The sequence below is a fragment of the Choloepus didactylus genome, chromosome 16, assembly GCF_015220235.1.
Source record: "Choloepus didactylus isolate mChoDid1 chromosome 16, mChoDid1.pri, whole genome shotgun sequence".
In the NCBI taxonomy this organism is placed as follows: Eukaryota; Metazoa; Chordata; class Mammalia; order Pilosa; family Megalonychidae; genus Choloepus; species Choloepus didactylus.
In genome coordinates this window covers 25,882,490-25,901,439 of record NC_051322.1, presented here as the reverse complement: position 1 = coordinate 25,901,439, position 18,950 = coordinate 25,882,490, and the positions used below count along the sequence as shown (strand labels likewise).

The 18,950-nt window shown below is 37.6% G+C and overlaps 1 protein-coding gene and 1 pseudogene across 1 annotated transcript in view; both read left to right on the top strand.

Moving 5' to 3' along the window:
- LOC119511252 (dynactin associated protein) overlaps positions 1-18,950 on the top strand; it is an 88,454-nt gene that overhangs the window by 21,862 nt on the left and 47,642 nt on the right. The gene's annotated exons all lie outside the window — the stretch shown is intronic.
- LOC119511554 lies at positions 10,519-11,468 on the top strand (annotated as a pseudogene).

Here is an 18,950-nt window from a genome sequence, read left to right as displayed (position 1 = left end):
TCCTGTCCCTCTGGGACTCTCATAATATACATATTGGTATGCTTGATGGTGTCCCACAGGTCTCTTAGGCTATTTTTGCTTTTTCTAATTCTTTTTTCTTTCTGTTCCTCAGGCTGAATCATTTCGATTGTCTTGTCTTCAAGTTCGCTGATTCTTTCTTCTGTCATCTTCATTCTGTTGTTGAAACCCTCCTGGCAATTTTTCATTTCCGTTATTACGATCTTCTATCCAGTAGTTCTGCTTGCTTCCTTTTTTTTTTTTTTTTTTAAATCATCATTTTATTGAGATATATTCACATACCACGCAGTCATACAAAACAAATCGTACTTTCGATTGTTTACAGTACCATTACATAGTTGTACATTTATCACCTAAATCAATCCCTGACACCTTCATTAGCACACACACAAAAATAACAAGAATAATAATTAGAGTGAAAAAGAGCAATTGAAGTAAAAAAGAACACTGGGTACCTTTGTCTGTTTGTTTCCTTCCCCTACTTTTCTACTCATCCATCCATAAACTAGACAAAGTGGAGTGTGGTCCTTATGGCTTTCCCAATCCCATTGTCACCCCTCATAAGCTACATTTTTATACAACTGTCTTCGAGATTCATGGGTTCTGGGTTGTAGTTTGATAGTTTCAGGTATCCACCACCAGTTACCCCAATTCTTTAGAACCTAAAAAGGGTTGTCTAAAGTGTGCATAAGAGTGCCCACCAGAGTGACCTCTCGGCTCCTTTTGGAATCTCTCTGCCACTGAAGCTTATTTCATTTCCTTTCACATCCCCCTTTTGGTCAAGAAGATGTTCTCCGTCCCACGATGCCGGGTCTACATTCCTCCCCGGGAGTCATATTCTACGTTGCCAGGGAGATTCACTCCCCTGGGTGTCTGATCCCACGTAGGGGGGAGGGCAGTGATTTCACCTTTCAAGTTGGCTTAGCCAGAGAGAGAGGGCCACATCTGAGCAACAAAGAGGCATTCAGGAGGAGACTCTTAGGCACAAATATAGGGAGGCCTAGCCTCTCCTTTGCAGCAACCGTCTTCCCAAGGGTAAAACTTATGGTAGAGGGCTCAACCCATCAAACCACCAGTCCCCTATGTCTGTGGTCATGTTAGCAACCATGGAGGTGGGTTAGGCGAATACCCCTGCTGTTTGCTTCCTTTTTAAAATTTTTTATTTCTTTATTGATATTCTTATATTGTTCGTTCATTGTTTTCCTCATATTCTTTAGTTCTTTCTCTGTATTTTCCTTTTCACCCTGAGTATACTGAAGACCATCTTTAAAAAATTCTTTGTCCAGTATATCCACAGTCTAGTCTTCTTCATTGATGTTTTCTGGATTTTTATCCTCTACCTTTGGATGGGCCATCATTTCTAGTTTCTTTGTTTGTCTTGTGATCTTTTTTTTGCACTCTACTGTTTAATATGTTAACTCTGGGATTTAGTACTTGAACTGTCTGCTTCTTGAGTTTTTAATCCAGCTAGTGATATAACAGTGGTTTTCTTGAGTTCCAGAAGCTAACAAAACCAAACAAATGAATGCAAAAAAACACCTTTCACAGTCTTTGCAAATTGGCTCTGCATTGGCTCATGCTTTCCTTCAGAGTTCAGCCCTCCTATCCAGGTCAGCTCAAGGCAAATGCAAAGTGCAGGGTCCTCCCTGTTTTTTCTGGGCCTGTTTCTTGTCTTGGGCTTATGCTAATGTAGGCATTTCTCTGTTTACAGGAATTTGAATGCTCCCTCTATTTCCCGGGAAACAGACCTTCTGTTATCTCCTGGATGTTCCACTGCAGGACTTAGTGCATCTAAGCCTTTGTGCCAGGCTTTCTGACTCAGTTGTTTCTTATACTGCTTTTGCTATCTCAAGCTGTTTTTGCCTGGATTGCAAATTCTGGAAAGGGAGAGTGTATTGGAGAGGAGTTTCCCAAGTCAGTCTTTCCCAGCAAGAACAAGGCCAGGGACCCAGGAAGGGATTATTGGTGACTAAACTTCCCTGAGAGAAAAGGGAGTGTAGATGTGAAAGGGGTTAGGGTTGGACTTTATGTAAGAGTGTCTGTGTGCTACCCTTTTAGAACTCTATAGTACTTTCCTTGGTCCTCCAGTGTCATTCATGATCTCTTACCTCAGATCTTCAGGAATTCGATCCTCAGGCCCTAACCAAGGACAGCCTTTTTAGTTTGCATGAGGCTCAGACAGAAAGACTACCAGGAAAGATGCTCTTTTCAGTCTCAGGAGGTCCTTGCCTTCTAACAGTGATTTATACATAGCATAAATTGCTTTCTGAACCTGTAAACTAAGAGAGGATTATAATAGGATGACTTCCTCATTAATTTCACATTCACTTGAGGGATTGTTGAGGGGTTATATTACTTTACAAAAATGGAGTGATTTTCAAAGGATATAAAATTATCTATACTCACAGGGACCAAGAATTGTCTGATTCGTGGTCAAGCTCTGGAATCTCATCTTTTACATGGCACATTGGAAATAAAAATTCTTATTCTTCTGACAATTATTGCTTGGGGCGTAGCTTTTATTTCAATTTTCCAGGAAATTAGAGTCCCTTTCTGAGAATAATATCTTGATGGTTGATGTTATTTTATTTTAAAGAATGCAAAAGTTTTTTATTTATCACAAGTTTTATTCTGATAAATTTATAGGATTAGAGATTTCATATTGTATTTCATATTTTATTCAACAATGTGCATTAGAAGTTTCATGAAAGATAGTTTTTAAAAATCCCTAAACTATTTAGTTAATGGTCTTGAAAGGTAAATTTGGCTTTTTGTCATTAAGAGAGGTCAACAGATGGGTTATTCTACCTTCACTTCAAATTAATTAAGTCAGCCTAGATTTCACAATGTTAGACCAATTAGATACGAGAATTCCAAGGGCACTGCAACAAAAAAGATAATAATAAGAGCATACGTATTAATATTTAAGAAGTTTTTTTAAGTACTCTTTTGGGTAATCTGCTTAACACATTATGAAGGGAAATTAAGCATTGAATGTATCTTTATAGGCTCCAGATCTCAGAACACTGAAGATACTATTTTGCCAAACATTCAAGCTAATTGGGAGGTTTAATTTAGCCAAAGAACATCCATGTAGATTGAAACACATTAAACGAAGGAACCATTGAAAAATATGCAGCATTCCAATATATGTAAAATTAAAATATAAGTCAATGTAGTTTTTCAAAATTCAAAAGGATTTTAGTGAAATTTTAGGAAGTGCCCAAGTGAAGAGGAGAAAACCCTTCTGATTTTTGAAATAGCTGCAGTTTAGCAAGAATGAAAATTACTTGGGATTTCATGCAGTCAACCCTTCGCACTATCCTTTGCCTGGGAAAAATGAGAAGTATTAAAAAAATAAAAATTAGAGAACGATTATTTAAACTACCCCTGATTGAGCCATGTTACTTTTTGTCTCCTTTCTTTTATCACTTGCTTAAGGAGTACCAGAAACCATTCTGGGTGTTTATAGAAGTAAAATGGGAAATAAGCAAAAAAGGAATAAGGAAGCAGGGAGATAAGGAAAAAGGTCTGATTTTCAATGTGCAAGTCTGTTGGGAAACAGCATTTTTCATTTTGCCAAGCATTTGTTGAAATTCAAGTAAATAGCAGGATAAAAGCCTTTCTAGGGAATTAATGACATCCACATCTTGTGAAAATGCAAACTGAATTCCCTATATACACTTTCATTGCACAGTGTGTTTTGCTTTGTAGTGCTTAGTACAATTTTTATTATGTTTATTTGCATAATTATGTATCTAATGCATGTACTTTTTCTAAGCTTTAAATTCCTTGAGGGGAAAGATGTAAACCACTTGCACTTCACTGAGTTTCTAAGTTCCAGCATAATGGCTGACACCTAGTTGGACACAGCAAGTCCGTTGTATGAATGAGTGATACAAGAAATGAAAAAAATGAAACCACAGGGAAAGTTAAAAGAAAATGTTTGATTATTTTAGTAGTTAAGGAAAGGCTAATAAAAAATTTTGTGGAAGTAAATGAAGACCAACACATGAGGAAACACAGAGACTATTATTTAGAGCTTGCTATTCAGCATCATCACTTTCCTTGGTAGAGACTCAAAAGCAGGTGGGGGAGTGGAAAAGCTTTATAGTGAAGAAAGGGAAGGCTTCAGGTACACCCTGATTGGAGGTTGTTGGCATGAGGAAGTTGGAGGCAGTCTGAGTAGATCGGGCATTTACGTGATTGGTTTGGGGAGCACATTTGGCTTTCTCTGGTTGGTCCTGAGTTGAGAGCTGGGATGGGGCTGTAGTGGGGAAAGGAGAGTTGGGAGGAGAATGCAGCAGGCAATCATGACAAAGTCCTGACTATTCCCGGCCAGATTCTGCAGAGGTTGTGGCTTGGCTTCCCTGGCTAGCTGCCACACAGGTTATGGGTCAGAGTTCTATTGTCGTATATGGTATGGCCATTTCCATTAGTATATTCCATCTCTCAATTTAGTAGTCCTCAAATATGTTACAGTTCAAGGGCCTCATTTGATTTGTTCCCCTAAAATTTATTTCCAGTAGTAATTACATGGTATGTGCTTAATAAATATTTGTGGGATGGTGAGGAGTGGGAAAAGAAGAGGGTTAAAGTCCTTGTTCTGCATCCAGCACAGAAGTCACTTAGCCACATGTAGCAGTTAAGCACCTGAAGTGTAGCTCATCCACACTGAGACAGGCTGTAAGTGTAAAATACACTGGATTTCAGACTTCATATGAAAGAAAGAAAGTAAAATATCTTATTAACAAATTTTAAATATTTACTACATGTTGAAGTGATAATATTTTGGAAATATTGTGTTAAATATGTCATTCATATCGACTTCACTGTGTTTTTTTACCTTTTGAAAAAAATGTGGCTACTAAAAAATCTAGTATTATCTGTAATTTCCATTATATTTCTATGGGCCAGTGCTGACCCAAAGCAATCTTTTTTGCATGTATTTCCTCTTCAGTGAAATAAGGGAAATGATTTCTATAAAATGTTCATTCTTCAGTGACTCACCATGAAGATGTCTGAAAAAGCTTGAAAAAAAATTGTGCATTCATTTATTCATTTGTCAAATATTGTACTTGTTTACTGTGTGCCAGACTTTAAGCTAGAGGTTATTCACTTTTGAATAATTCTCAATCATTGCCTTTGGTATACAAAATTACCTAAACCCAAGACAATTTTATGGGAAAAGGCTCTTGAACCTAATTCTCACAATTATGCCTCAATAATGTTACAATTCACTTTTATATTAAAAAATAAAACCAACACCAAAAATACCTGAAAATCCACCCTGGGAAGATCTCCGTTTTACATGTATTCATGAATTAAGACATATTTTAGTTCGGATACTACCCCCCAATCCCTTACAAGCTGCATGATCTTGATAAGCTATTTCACCCTATGGGAATCACAGTTTCCTCCCCCATAAACTGTGTTTACCTCATGAGGTTGCACCGAGGCTCAAACAAGATAATATGTGTGAAAAACCAATATAAATATGAAGGATAATTATGGTTATTATTAGAAAGAATTATGGCTAGTAGGTTAAATGAGGGCCCTGGGAAAAAGATCAGTTGGGGACCCACAAAATGATTTTTAGCTTGTATATATCCTAATAGAATTAGAAGCAGCTAAGTAATGAAGCATAAAAATGCAAAGCATTACACATGATAATAAGCTGTAACATTCACACGTTTCTAAACCACTCCTTCATGTGCCTTCAGGACTGAATGGAAGCTGTCAGAAAGAAACTGCTTCAGGGTCACATTTCTTAAATTAAAGTATAGCCTAAGGCCTTATTCTTTACAGGAATTAAAAAAAAAAAGAAGAAAATTATTTCTCCTTGTTAATTCTGGTGACCTTTGATATATTTTGGTTATCTCTTCACCTAGCCCTAGAAAGATAATATCCCTGGCTATAACACTGGGTTACAAAAAGGTAGAAGTAAATGACTCACCCAGGTCTCTGTGAAGGGAATTGCCTCCTAGACCCCTGTAGTCCATAGCTGCTAACCACTTGGGACTATCCAACTATTGAAAGTTGGCTAGTGTGAATTATGATGTATAATAAATGTAAAATACATACCATATGAAGAAGACTTAGTATGGAAAAAAATGTAAAATATTTCATTAATAATTTTTATATTGCTTATATGTTAACGAATAGTATTTTGGATATATTAAGTAAAATATATTATTAAAATTAATTTCATTTTTATTTTTTGAATTTGGCTACCAGAAAATTTTAAATCACACATGTGTCTCACATTAATGTTCACATTGTATTTCTGTTGGGTAGTTCTCTACTTGATCCTTCCTAGTCTGCCTTAAAAGCTCAAGTTTTTGCCTTGATGGATTTGGGGATCCATGGCCCCTCCCCACATCACCCCTCCCACTTCCTTCTTTCAGAAGGTACTCTCTAGGATTCCAAAGCAGAGATCTAGGTTGATTACCTGGAAAATAATACTCAAAACATTCTTTCCTGTTGTTCCTGTAAGTATTCGTTATTCTTTCTGTCCCCTCCCGCCCTGTTGGAGAGGAGGCAAGCTGTTCTAAAATGACTTGGACAGAGGTTCTTTAATTCATTCAGTTAACAAATACTGGAAACCAAAAGATGATTTTTCTTTACCAGTTAGTGGCTTTCAGTTTATGTTTGAGGTGATCTGTTTCTGCTCATATGTATAATAAACATGATTTATTAGTAGTTCTTGGGGGCTAATTTTCTCTTCTGCTACATATTCCAATTAAGTACCTTGTCTTATAAATCTGCACCAAGAAAGAAGTCTCATGACAGAACCAAATTTAAACAAAAATTTTCCCCTGTGTAGCCTCCCCGCACCACTAGGATAAAAGCAACAGAGGTCAAAGAGGAACAGAGATTTATGGAATCATGTTTAAAAGTCAACAGGAGAAAGAAAGATGTTCAAGATGATTTATGGGTTTTTTTTTTTTTTTTTTTTTTTTTTGACTTCAAACAACAATCATTTATTGTCTCTCATGACTTCTGTGGGTCAAGAGCTCAGAGAGAACTCAGCAAGGATAGCTTGACTTTGCTCTACAATGTCTGAGACCTTAGCTGGAAGAACCTAAGGCCAGGACTGGAATCATTTTCTGAAGGCTTGTTCACTCACGTGTCTGATGATTGATGCTGGCTGCTGACTGGAACACTTACATGTGGCCTGTCCGTATGGCCTGGGCTTCCTCAAAATATGGCGGCTGGGTTACAAGAGTAAGCGCCTTGAGAGAGAGAAAGCCAGATGGATGGCCTATTGTTTTTTTTTTTGTTTTTTTTTTTAATCTTCATTTTATTGAGATATATTCACATACCACGCAGTCATACAAAACAAATCGTACTTCCGATTGTTTACAGTACCATTACATAGTGGTACATTCATCACCCAACTCAATCCCTGACACCTTCATTAGCACACACACACAAATAACAAGAATAATAATTAGAGTGAAAAAGAGCAATTGAAGTAAAAAAGAACACTGGGTACCTTTGTCTGTTTGTTTCCTTCCCCTATTTTTCTACTCATCCATCCATAAACTAGACAAAGTGGAGTGTGGTCCTTATGGCTTTCCCAATCCCATTGTCACCCCTCATAAGCTACATTTTTATACAACTGTCTTTGAGATTCATGGGTTCTGGGTTGTAGTTTGATAGTTTCAGGTATCCACCACCAGCTACCCCAATTCTTTAGAACCTAAAACGGGTTGTCTAAAGTGTGCGTAAGAGTACCCACCAGAGTGACCTCTCGGCTCCTTTTGGATTCTCTCTGCCACTGAAGCTTATTTCATTTCCTTTCACATCCCCCTTTTGGTCAAGAAGCTGTTCTCCGTCCCACGATGTCGGGTCTACATTCCTCCCCGGGAGTCATATTCCACGTTGCCAGGGAGATTCACTCCCCTGGGTGTCTGATCCCACGTAGGGGGGAGGGCAGTGATTTCACCTTTCAAGTTGGCTTAGCTAGAGAGACAGGGCCACATCTGAGCAACAAAGAGGCATTCGGGAGGAGGCTCTTAGGCACAACCATAGGGAGGCCTAGCCTCTCCTTTGCAGCAACCGTCTTCCCAAGGGTAAAACCTGTGGTAGAGGGCTCAACCCATCAAACCACCAGTCCCCTATGTCTGTGGTCATGTTAGCAACCATGGAGGTGGGGTAGTCGAATACCCCTGCATTCTCCACAGGCTCCTCAAGGGGGCACTACATCTTTTTTTTTTCCTTGTTTTTCTTTTTTTTTTTTTTTAACTTTCCCTTCTTTTTTAAATCAACTGTATGAAAAAAAAGTTAAAAAGAAAACAAACATACAATAAAAGAACATTTCAAAGAGACCATAACAAGGGAGTAAGGAAAAGACAACTAACCTAAGATAACTGCTTAACTTCCAACATGTTCCTACTTTACTCCAAGAAAGTTACCTAATATAGCAACATTTCTGTGAACTTGCTCCTACTATATCCATCAGAAATTAACAGACCATAGTCATTCCTGGGCATCCCCAGAACATTAAATAGCTTATCTGTTCTTCTTGGATTATTGTTCCCGATTTATGGGGTTTTGTGCACACAATGTGGCAGGCATGACTGTAGTCACTGGTGATACAGAAAAAAATTCTTTCCTGTATTCAGCTTATAGTCTAATGGGAGGAGTGAGGTAATAATATGTTAAAGTATAATTAGCAAGAAGTTCATTTCATGAATCTCATGCAAATATAAAATGTACAAGTGTCAAAGATGAATTCAACTCATTAATTAATGAAGGAACCAGTAAGATGTTAAAACAGGCTTAAAGATCATTTGAGGAGCTACATATTTATAGGCAATGTTAGGAGAAGTTTGCTGGGTTAGATACAAAACTTGTTAAAAGGAATATAATACAACAAAAGTTGACTTTCATCTCTACCAGGCAAAAATCTGTAAGTTAACCTCTGTTCCTATAGAATTGAAAATAGCCCACACAAAAGAGAAGTAAATTCCAGCATTACATTGAAAGAACACCCCAAAATCTCTTGCCCAATTTCAAGTTTTGGATAATTTTTGAGCAAAGCAAATCAGTAAAATATATAGTGTTGGAGGTTGATAATTGCTATAGAGAAAAATAAAGCAGATAAGCAGTTAAAAGGGCTACTGTGTGTGTACATGTGTGTCATCTTTCAAAAGCCAAAATGAACAAAGGTCAAGTATCAAAAGGTGATGTCTCCTTCTTTATGCTGAGAGAAGAGGGGAAGAAGGCAGGAAGGATCAGTCCAAATTTCATTTACTCATGTATGTCATTATATAATATTAAAAAACAGCACATACTTATTATAATTAATCAAGCAATGCAGAGGTGTATTTCTAAACTGAAAGGACAATCTCCCCCATTCCCACCCTGCTGAATAAATTGTTAACTCTCTGTTGTATATTCTTTCATACCTTTCTCCATGCTTATGTAAATGATTGTGTAAACTTATGCAAATGCACATACATTTTTGAAAAAACAAAAATGGAATCTTTCTAGATTTCAATTAGAGTAACATTCTGCATTTTTCACTTAATAATATATTGTGAACCTCCTGGGCCGTATGTGGGGCTGCAGAGAAAGCGTACATGCCAATTGAGAGAACCAACTGTCAGATTGTCAGCTTGACTTTCCAATTCTGTGTTCAGTGACCTCATCATATTGGTAGCTTGAAATCAAACATGGTGGGAATAGTCACACCTTGGAAATCATTAAATGCTACAAATCAGGCTCCCTCCCCAAAGAGCTGGGGTTTCAACATTTACCATCACACCACTGCCTATGCAGCCCACAAACCTTAAGGGTGAGTCAACATACTGAGCTTCACAAGATCGTAAGTAACGAAGTGCAGCTGATTATCAGTTTCTTCACCATCGAGCATGAGGTGAGGGATGAAAGGCAGATGAGAAAACCATGGCCAGGCAGATTCCTTGTAGGAGAGGAGTCAAGCAAAGGTCAAGTAGTTCTATAAGGTCAGCTCTCCAAACCTAGGACTGAGAGTTCCAGAGTCCAATTGTAGTGGTCTTGTAGGGATGCTTGAAGTGAGCAGTTTAGTCAATGCAGATTTAAGGGTATTTGTGCTGAAACTTTGTGGAAAGCTATTCTTTGGTGGATAGGAGGCTGAGTTGAAGAGTTTTCTTGATGGGTGTGGCTGAGTCAGAGATGGTGGAGATAGTGGCAGTGAAATAGGTAGCACACAACCTAAAAGGAGGTTCCTAACATAATAGCTTCATATTGAACTGCAACGTAGTCAAATAATAAGGATGAGACATATTTTATCCAGCCAGTCCACCTTGACATTTACAGTTCTTGACATTGCAGTGTTGCCACAAGCTTCCTTGAATGTATATTCCCGTGTCCCATTGTCTCCATTTCTAAAAGATAGATTCGTAAAAGCGAGAAGGCTAAATTAAAAGGTAAGTATAGGTTTTCTGCTCCTCTCTATTTGACAGACAGCTGCATCTGCTTGTGCAGTACCAGCCTCATACGTGAGATACGATGATGAAAGTTGGAGTTAATAGATTTGGCCATATTGGGCACCTGGTCACAAGGACTGCTTTTAACTCAAGCAAAGTGAGGTTGTCTCCATCAATGACCCCTTCCTTGACCTGGTCTACATGTGCCAGTATGATTCCACCCATGGAAAGCTCAAAAGCAGTGTCAAGGCAGAGAACGGGAAGCTTATCATCAATGGGAAGCCCATCTTCATCTTCCAGGAGCAAGATCCTGCAAACATCAAATGGAGTGATGCTGGTGCTGAATATGTTGTGGAGTCCACTACTGCCTTCACCACCTTGGAGAAGGCTAGGGCCAAAAGAGTCATCATCTCTGTCCCTTTTGCTGATGCTGTCATATTTGTGATGGGTGTGAACTATGAGAATTATGACAACTCTCTCAAGTTTGTCAGCAATGCTTCCTGCGTCACCAATTGCCTTGATCCTTGCCCAAGGTCATCTATGAAAACTTTGGTATTGGGGACCACGGTAAATGCCATCACTGCCATCCAGAAGACTATGGATGATCCTTCTTGAAAATGATGGCTTGATGGCTGTGGGACTGTCCCCCTCCACCTACTGGTGCTGCCAAGGCAGTGGGCAAGGTCATCCCCAAGCTGAATGGGAAGCTCACTATCATGACCTTCTGCATCCCTGCCCACAATGTGTCCATTGTGGTCGTGTATCTAACCTGCCACCTGGAGAACACGACCAAATATGATGACATCAAGAAGGTGGTGAAGCAGGCATCAGAGGGCCCCCTTAACAGCATCCTGGTCCACAAGTTATCTCTTGTGACTTTTTAACAGTGACACCCACTCTTCCATCTTTGATGCTGGGGCTGGCATTGCCCTCAGCAGTCACTTTGTCAATCTCATCCCCTAGTATGACAATGAAAATGGCTACGGCAACAGTGCGGTGGATCTTATGGTCCACATGACCTCCAAAGATTAAGAATCCCCTGAATCACTAGCCCCAGCAATAGCACAAGACCAAGAAAGAGGCAGTCAGGTTATGAGGAGTCCTTGCTCTAACTCAGTCCCTCAACACTAGGAATTGCCCATCCTCAACAATTTCCATGCCAGAACCACTAAAGAAGGGGAGGGGCTTAGAGAGCCCTACTATGTCATGTACCATCAATAAAGTAAACTGTACCCAGCCAAAGAAAAGAAGATAATATATATATATATGTTTACTTTAACAGTTATTGGTAGATCGATTTCTAAAAATGTAACACTTTATAACCCTACCAGCAGCATGTAAGAGTGTCCAACAATATTTACAAATTCTGTTTCCCTATTTCCTTCTGAGTACTCCATATTGCTTTCTTAAAATCTTTGCCAATCTATTGTGTAAAATTGTATTCTCTTGGATCATAAATTTGGGTCAATGATATCACTTGGACCAGTGAAAACAAGTGAAGTTGGGTATATTTTTAATTTGGCTTTTTCCTTCTGAGACCTACTTGCTCATATCCATTTGCCATTTTTTTATTGGTTTGTATTCTTTCCTTATTAATTTGAATACATTCTTAGTATAGACATCATATTTGTCTTTCATGTGGTACAATTTTTTTTTTCTGAGCCGATCATTTATTCTTTAACTTATGGTCCAATTTTTTTGTATGTTCAAATATGTATCTCTTTTCATTTGACTTCTGGGTTTTCCATCTTATTTATGAAGACCTCCTCCCCACATCATGTTTATCAATATATTCCAAATATTTCTCATTATATTTTATTTTCAGTTTTTCTGTTTGGATATTTAACCCTTTGTATTTATTTTTGTTTTAAAGCAAAATAATTTCAAACAGAACACACAACTTCTTTTTAGGACAGAGATTCATTACTTTAAAAAACAATTTGTTTTCATGTTAATGATTACAAAATTAATTCATATTCATTGTAGTACTTTTGAAAAAACATAAAAGTAAAAAGAAAGAAAATATATTATGTAGTCATAGTACTTAACAATAATTTACTAGTAATATTTTGATATATCTCTTTTTTTATTAGTATTATGTTACCATATGGGTAGAAAAGTGGTGTCATATTGTCTAAATAGTTCTGTATCCTACTTCTTTTTAATATTTAGCAAAATAATTTCAAACAGAACACACAACTTCTTTTTAGGACAGAGATTCATTACTTTAAAAAACAATTTGTTTTTATGTTAATGATTACAAAATTAATTCATATTCATTGTAGTACTTTTGAAAAAACATAAAAGTAAAAAGAAAGAAAATATGTAGTCATAGTACTTAGCAATAATTTACTAGTAATATTTTGATATATTTCTTTTTTTATTAGTATTATGTTACCATATGGGTAGAAAAGTGGTGTCATATTGTCTAAATAGTTCTGTATCCTACTTCTTTTTAATATTTACAAATTTGTCTCAAAATAAAATCTGGAAATATGGTTGCATAACATTGTATTATTTGAACTACTATAATTATAATGATATCACCATTTGTTCAGATGCTTTCAGTTGCCAACAACCACATACAAAAATGAATATAAAAGGCCTAAGCAATAAGGGAAATTGTTATCTTTCTTAAGAAATCTTTCTTAAGAATTTTTCTTTTCTTAAGAATTGTTAAGAGACAGTTCTCACAATGCTGGTTCACAAACTGTTTCTTACCAGTTAGTGATGAGATTGGGGGCTTATTCTAGAATGTAAATCAAAGAAACACCCTCTTGGTCAGCAGAGTAAATAAACACTGTTTAGTCAGTGTATTAGTTAGGGTTCTCCTTGGAAACAGAATCAATGAGAGATGTCTCTTATTATCAAATTGTAAAAGTGACTCACGCAACTGCGGGAGCGCACGAGTCCAAATTCTGCAGAGCCGTCAACAAGCTGTCAACTCTAAGGAAGACGTCCGACGAACTCCTCGGGAAACGAACCGACAACTTTGACGAACTCCTCAGGAAACGAACCGGCAACTTTGAAGAACTCCTCAGGAAACGAACCGACAACTTTGACGAACTCCTCAGGAAACGAACTGGCAACTTCGACGAGCTCCCCAGGAAAAGCTTCACTGAGCAGCTGAAGAAGAAGTGAAGGTTCTCTAACCGTCCGGCTTATAAGCCTCCAACTGATCACCCGGACCAAATCCAGCCAATTGCATTCTCTCACTGTGGAAGCACGCCCCTTGATGAGTCATCAGTCAGCTGCAGTCAATTGACTGATGATCCGACAAACCAACCAGCCTCAAATAGCCTCACAGGAATCGTCAGGCCAGTGCCCGCTTGACCAGACAGCTAGGCCACCTAGCCAAGTTGACACATGAACCCAACCATCACAGTCAGTGATTCTTTTGTTTTTTTGGTAGTAACACTTTTCAGTGAAGGAAATGTTCCAAGCTCCTTACTTCATTGAGGACAGTTAAAGTTTCTAGACAGCAACTAGTTTCACGAACCCACTTTGAGAAATACAGGTCTAGAAAGGTAGGATGGTTCCAGAGTTTATATGTATTGCAGCTCAGCAGCATCTAGGACTTAGATTTTTGTTGTCTTTTTGCTCTGCCATTGTCAGCCTGTTGGCTTGTACCCTTAGAATGGTTTGCCTCAAAGTCTCAAGATGGCTTCAGTGGCTCCAGGCATCATATGCAGATGGGAAACTCTAGAGGCAAAAAGAAAGCATCTTTTATGTCCTTTTTAACAGCAAGGAATATAGCTAGCATATTTTCCCTCATGTTTCACTGGCCAAAATTGTTTCACATGCCTGTTCCTAGACCCATCAATGGAGGAAAATGGTGTGATTGAGATCGACTTATATCTGTTATAATCCTCCCCTTGGGCTAGGGAAGTTTTTAGCCTCCCTTCAGGCATATGGTCACCACACATCTCTAACATTTGCTAATAGTTAGTACATGACTGGGCTTCTTTAATCCTTCCTTAAATGGTTATTGTACAGAACTCAATGAGATCTTTCATGTAGGGCATTTACCATTCAATAAATATTCCACAAATGTTAGCTAATAAGATTGTTAGTGTTATTTTTATGTAAAACCTTTTGATTTGTGCTTTTGTAATTGTATTTTTGCTTCAAAAGTTCTTTTCTTTCCCCCAAACTAGACAGTTACTCAGCTCAGCAATGTTTTCCTATTTTCTTGTTCATTTTGAAATTTTAGATTGTGAATTTATATTTAGCTAGGTTTCATCTGTGGAAATCCTAGGAGTTCTGGGTTTAGAGTGGCTTTCTACAGAAATGAACTGCTTTTGCAATTGCCAGCTGTCTTTGGGTGTAACCATGAGGAACTATGAATTAATGTCTTTTCTTGGGGTTTCTGGTATCATTTAGGAAATATACATTAGAATTACAAAGCTGAATGTACTATACCAATACTATGAGTCAATAATGCTGGTGGGGGTGGTGGTTAGGGGTATAGGAGGGTTTGAGTTTTCTTTTTTTGTCTTTATTTCTTTTCTGGAGTAATGAAAATGTCCTAAAAATTGAAAAAAAAATTGCTGTATGATGGTACCATAGGCAATTGATTGCGCACTTTGGATCTTTGGATGATTGTATGGTATGTGAACAATCTCAATACAATTAAATTTAAAAAAAAAAGAACTACAAAGCTGAATGAAGGCTCACCTGTGACGGTATAGACCACTGAGTGTTCTCACTTTGGCTGGGGTTTCAGTCCCAAATCCTTACCTTGGGCCTTGACTTCTGATCCTTCTGAAGCCATTAAAACACAAGATTTTGCCTTCATGGAAGCTGTGGTTTCAGTGCCTTTTTTCCCACTTTGGTTTAGAGTGTAACCCCACCTCTCATCAGCACCCATACTAGTCATCATTTCTTGGTGTTTTGTAGTGTCGGGAATTTTTTGAAACATATAGTAAGTTTCAAATGGTGTTGTCCCTCTGTTGTGTAGGACTAATATTTCTTCTAGCATTGTCATTTTTCACATTTAACTTTGTAATTTATCTGATATATTTTTAGCATATACTGTAAGGTATGAATTTGATTTATTTTTCCAAGTAGTTATCTATATCTATTGAAATAGAAACATTTATAATGCCCTGTTTATCCAATGCTAAATTATATCCTCTCAGGTCTATTCTTGGGCTTCATTCTGCTGTATTAATCTATCTCTGTATTCTGTAGCAAGTAACACACTTAAAAAAGCTTTCTAACTTGTACCTTTAAATATTTTTAATATCTAGTAAGGATATTTTTCAAAAATTTAATAACTTTTCTTATTTATCTTTAAGATAAATTTTAGATTTTCACTGAAATATATATTAAACCATAAATTAATTTTTTTTATTTTTATATTTATTTATTTATTTTTAGTTTGTTTCTTTACAAGCCAGTTATCCCTGTGGTAACGTTTCTGACACCTCTGCTCAAAACCCAGAAGGTCAGAAGGATCGTGAGGCCCCACTTTCACAGTCTGTATTCATACTGAAAATCAAGATCAAGCAAGCTTTGGCCCTTCTGCTCCACAGGAGGTTTCTGTCCTCCCTGAGCTTGCCTTAGGACACCTGTGTCACCGTTTGACATGTGTACTGCCCCAGTCAAACTCCCCACCTGGCACTGTCCCCTGAGTGGGTCACGCCATAAAGTAATTTTTAAATAATTGATACCCTTATTATATTTATTTCAGGATCATGTTACAACTCTATTCAAGCATATAGATCATTTAAGCTAAGCAATTATTTTAGAGATATACTTTCAAGATAACTTAACCCAAAGTAATCAGGGTGGTAGAGAAATTTTAAAAAGACATATGCTGGGTTTTCTGTGTCTGCTAGCAAAGTGTTGCTTTTGAGTCTAGTGTAAATATTAGAGAGGAAATGAGAAAAGAAAGAGGGAAGGAGAAGGCAGGGAAAGGTTATCACATTGGATGCATTTTGGTACATCAAAAATGTCTTATTTCCTTTGACTCTCAATTTCACAGTAGTCCCACTGAATTCTTATAAAAGAAGCTTGAAAGTAATATATTTGACTGTCCTGAATACTGCAGTCTCTCCTTTCCCCTCTTATCCTCTGTGGGGGAGAAGGAGTGTAGAAGTGTCTAAGCAGTCTTCAACCTGGTTCGCTGACCTGAAATAATCATGAATCACTGAATGCTGCTGGGGATTGAGTGCCCAGTGTAATGGTCAGTGATAGTTCTTCAGCAGTCAGTCAGTGACGAGGGGAGGCCTTCAGAAAGAGAATGGGCTTTTGGTTTAATGACCTAATTGTATACTTGATATTGATAATTTAGAGATAAGATGCTCTAAGATAGTTTTTGGAAAAGGGACTGTGTGGGATCATTCTGATTTTGAACTCAGGAATGAGGATTTTATAGCCCCTTGGTTGTGGCTCTTGATCCATCCCAGGCTATCTGGGAGCTTTCAGGAATACCAGGCACAGATTCTCAGGTTGTTTTACTCTCACTACAGCTATAGTTAGGTCAGAGTCTTTGGATCTGTCTTTTGGCCAGGGTAGTACCACAGCTGGGGAAGAACCTGTGGCATAAGCCAGAGGTGAATCCTCTGCAATGAAGCAAGGAATCAACTTATGAGCAAAGCAAGAACTCTGGGTGGTAAGGTGGAAATGATTCTGGAATGGGGAAACTAGGTTCCTAGCTGGGCTCTGCCACTGTTTAAATGTGTAACTTGGGTGAAATAATTTCCCCTCTGTAGATCTCAGTTATCTTATACATGCAAAATGAGAAAACTGGATTAGGTTAATGTTTAAGGCCACACTTTCTCTCTAATATACACACACACATACATTCACCTCTATATATGTGTATGTGTATACACATTAAAAGTATATAAAATGTATATAAAAGTGGTTTTTTTTTGTTTTGTTTTTCAAATCCACAGAGCAGAATGTCTGAGCCACCACATGTACCTAGTAAACTTAGAATATGAAAAGAGGGAGCTGGCAGTTTCTAGATGCAACAAGAGCTTAAAACCCTCATCATATTCTTCTCATGAGGTCCAAATGTAGAAATACAGATAACCGCAGACATTCCGGCATGTGAATTCTGCCTTCAATTGAATCCCACCTTGTTCAAACAATTTCTTGGAAGGTTGTGGAGAACTTGTGTTCTGATCATACCTTTTGACACAAGAAAGGGTACCCTGTGCAGATGTCTTTCCTAGGTCTGCATGGCACTTTGAGTTACATTCAGTTTAAAGTTTGTAGTTCAGGTTAAATGAAATATTTTCAAATCTCAGCATGTATTACCAAAACAGCAATGAATCACTCAGAAAGTTCTATGCTCATTCTCACATGGGTTCCAATTACTGATTTAGCCAGCTGAGGGCACGCATTATGGTTTTTCAGCATATGATTTTTTATTTCTGGTGTTCTGATCATCCAGTAATTAGTGGATACAGATGAAATTACAGGCTGCTGCCACTGCCTCAGATGGTCAGGTTTTCAGGATGCCAACTCCCAGCTCCTCTGGAGTTGACATAAATATTATGGAAGCAAAAAATTATAGTCATTTGCAGGGAAATCATGTGTTTAATTGCCAAGCGAAGCAGAGGAAAAATAGCAAAAGCGCTCATCATATATCAGTTAATGTGAGCACATTATTGCATGTTGCAGAGGGGTCTAAAAGGACTTTTTAATAGCAAAATGAAAACAAAACTATTCTGAAAAATGCCATCTGTGAAGCCTCCAGATATGTCTGACTGGCTTATTTCCTTTCAAAAATAGTCCCTGCATTCCAAAAGCTGCTAATAATGAATGGAAATAACCACGGAGTAAAAATGGACCATGGTTGATGGAATGGGACTTAATGTAGGGAGTTGTTATTGAAATAAACAGAGAAAGGAATGTTCCACAGGCACATCTTGTGCAGATATTTGAATGTTTGCGGCAGATGGCACTTTAACACAACGTAAGACTCCTCAGATCCTACACACAGGTGGATATTTTTATAATTAATTTCAAAGTCGGAAATTTACTTTTAAAAGTATTTTTTTCTATTTCCCTTTTATGTTATTTGGTAGACTAGTTTCATTATATTTCTGTGTTGGATAGACAACTAATCATCACAGAAAACTTAACCTAATAATATGTTACATATTTTCTTCCCCTCTTTAAATTACAGATAAATTTGGATACTTCATCTGTTATTCTAAAAGCAAAGATAAAATTCTCACAGGGGTGGGGGGGTATTTTGTACACTGCTAAGTGATTAGCATAGTATAGTGGTCAAAGTCATGAATTTGTAAGTAAGATTGTGTGGTTTTAATCCCTGGTCTGCCACTTACAAACATGTGCCCTTGGACAAGTTTTTAATTTATATATACCTCAGTTTCCTGATCTGTAAAACAGAGGTTATTCCAGGACCTACCACATAGGTTTTGGTGAGAATTAAATGAGGCTATACACATGAAGTGATTAGCCTGATAGCTGGCATATATTAGTGCTCCATAAAATATAGCTTTTGAAATCTCTACATATCTGGTATAAATC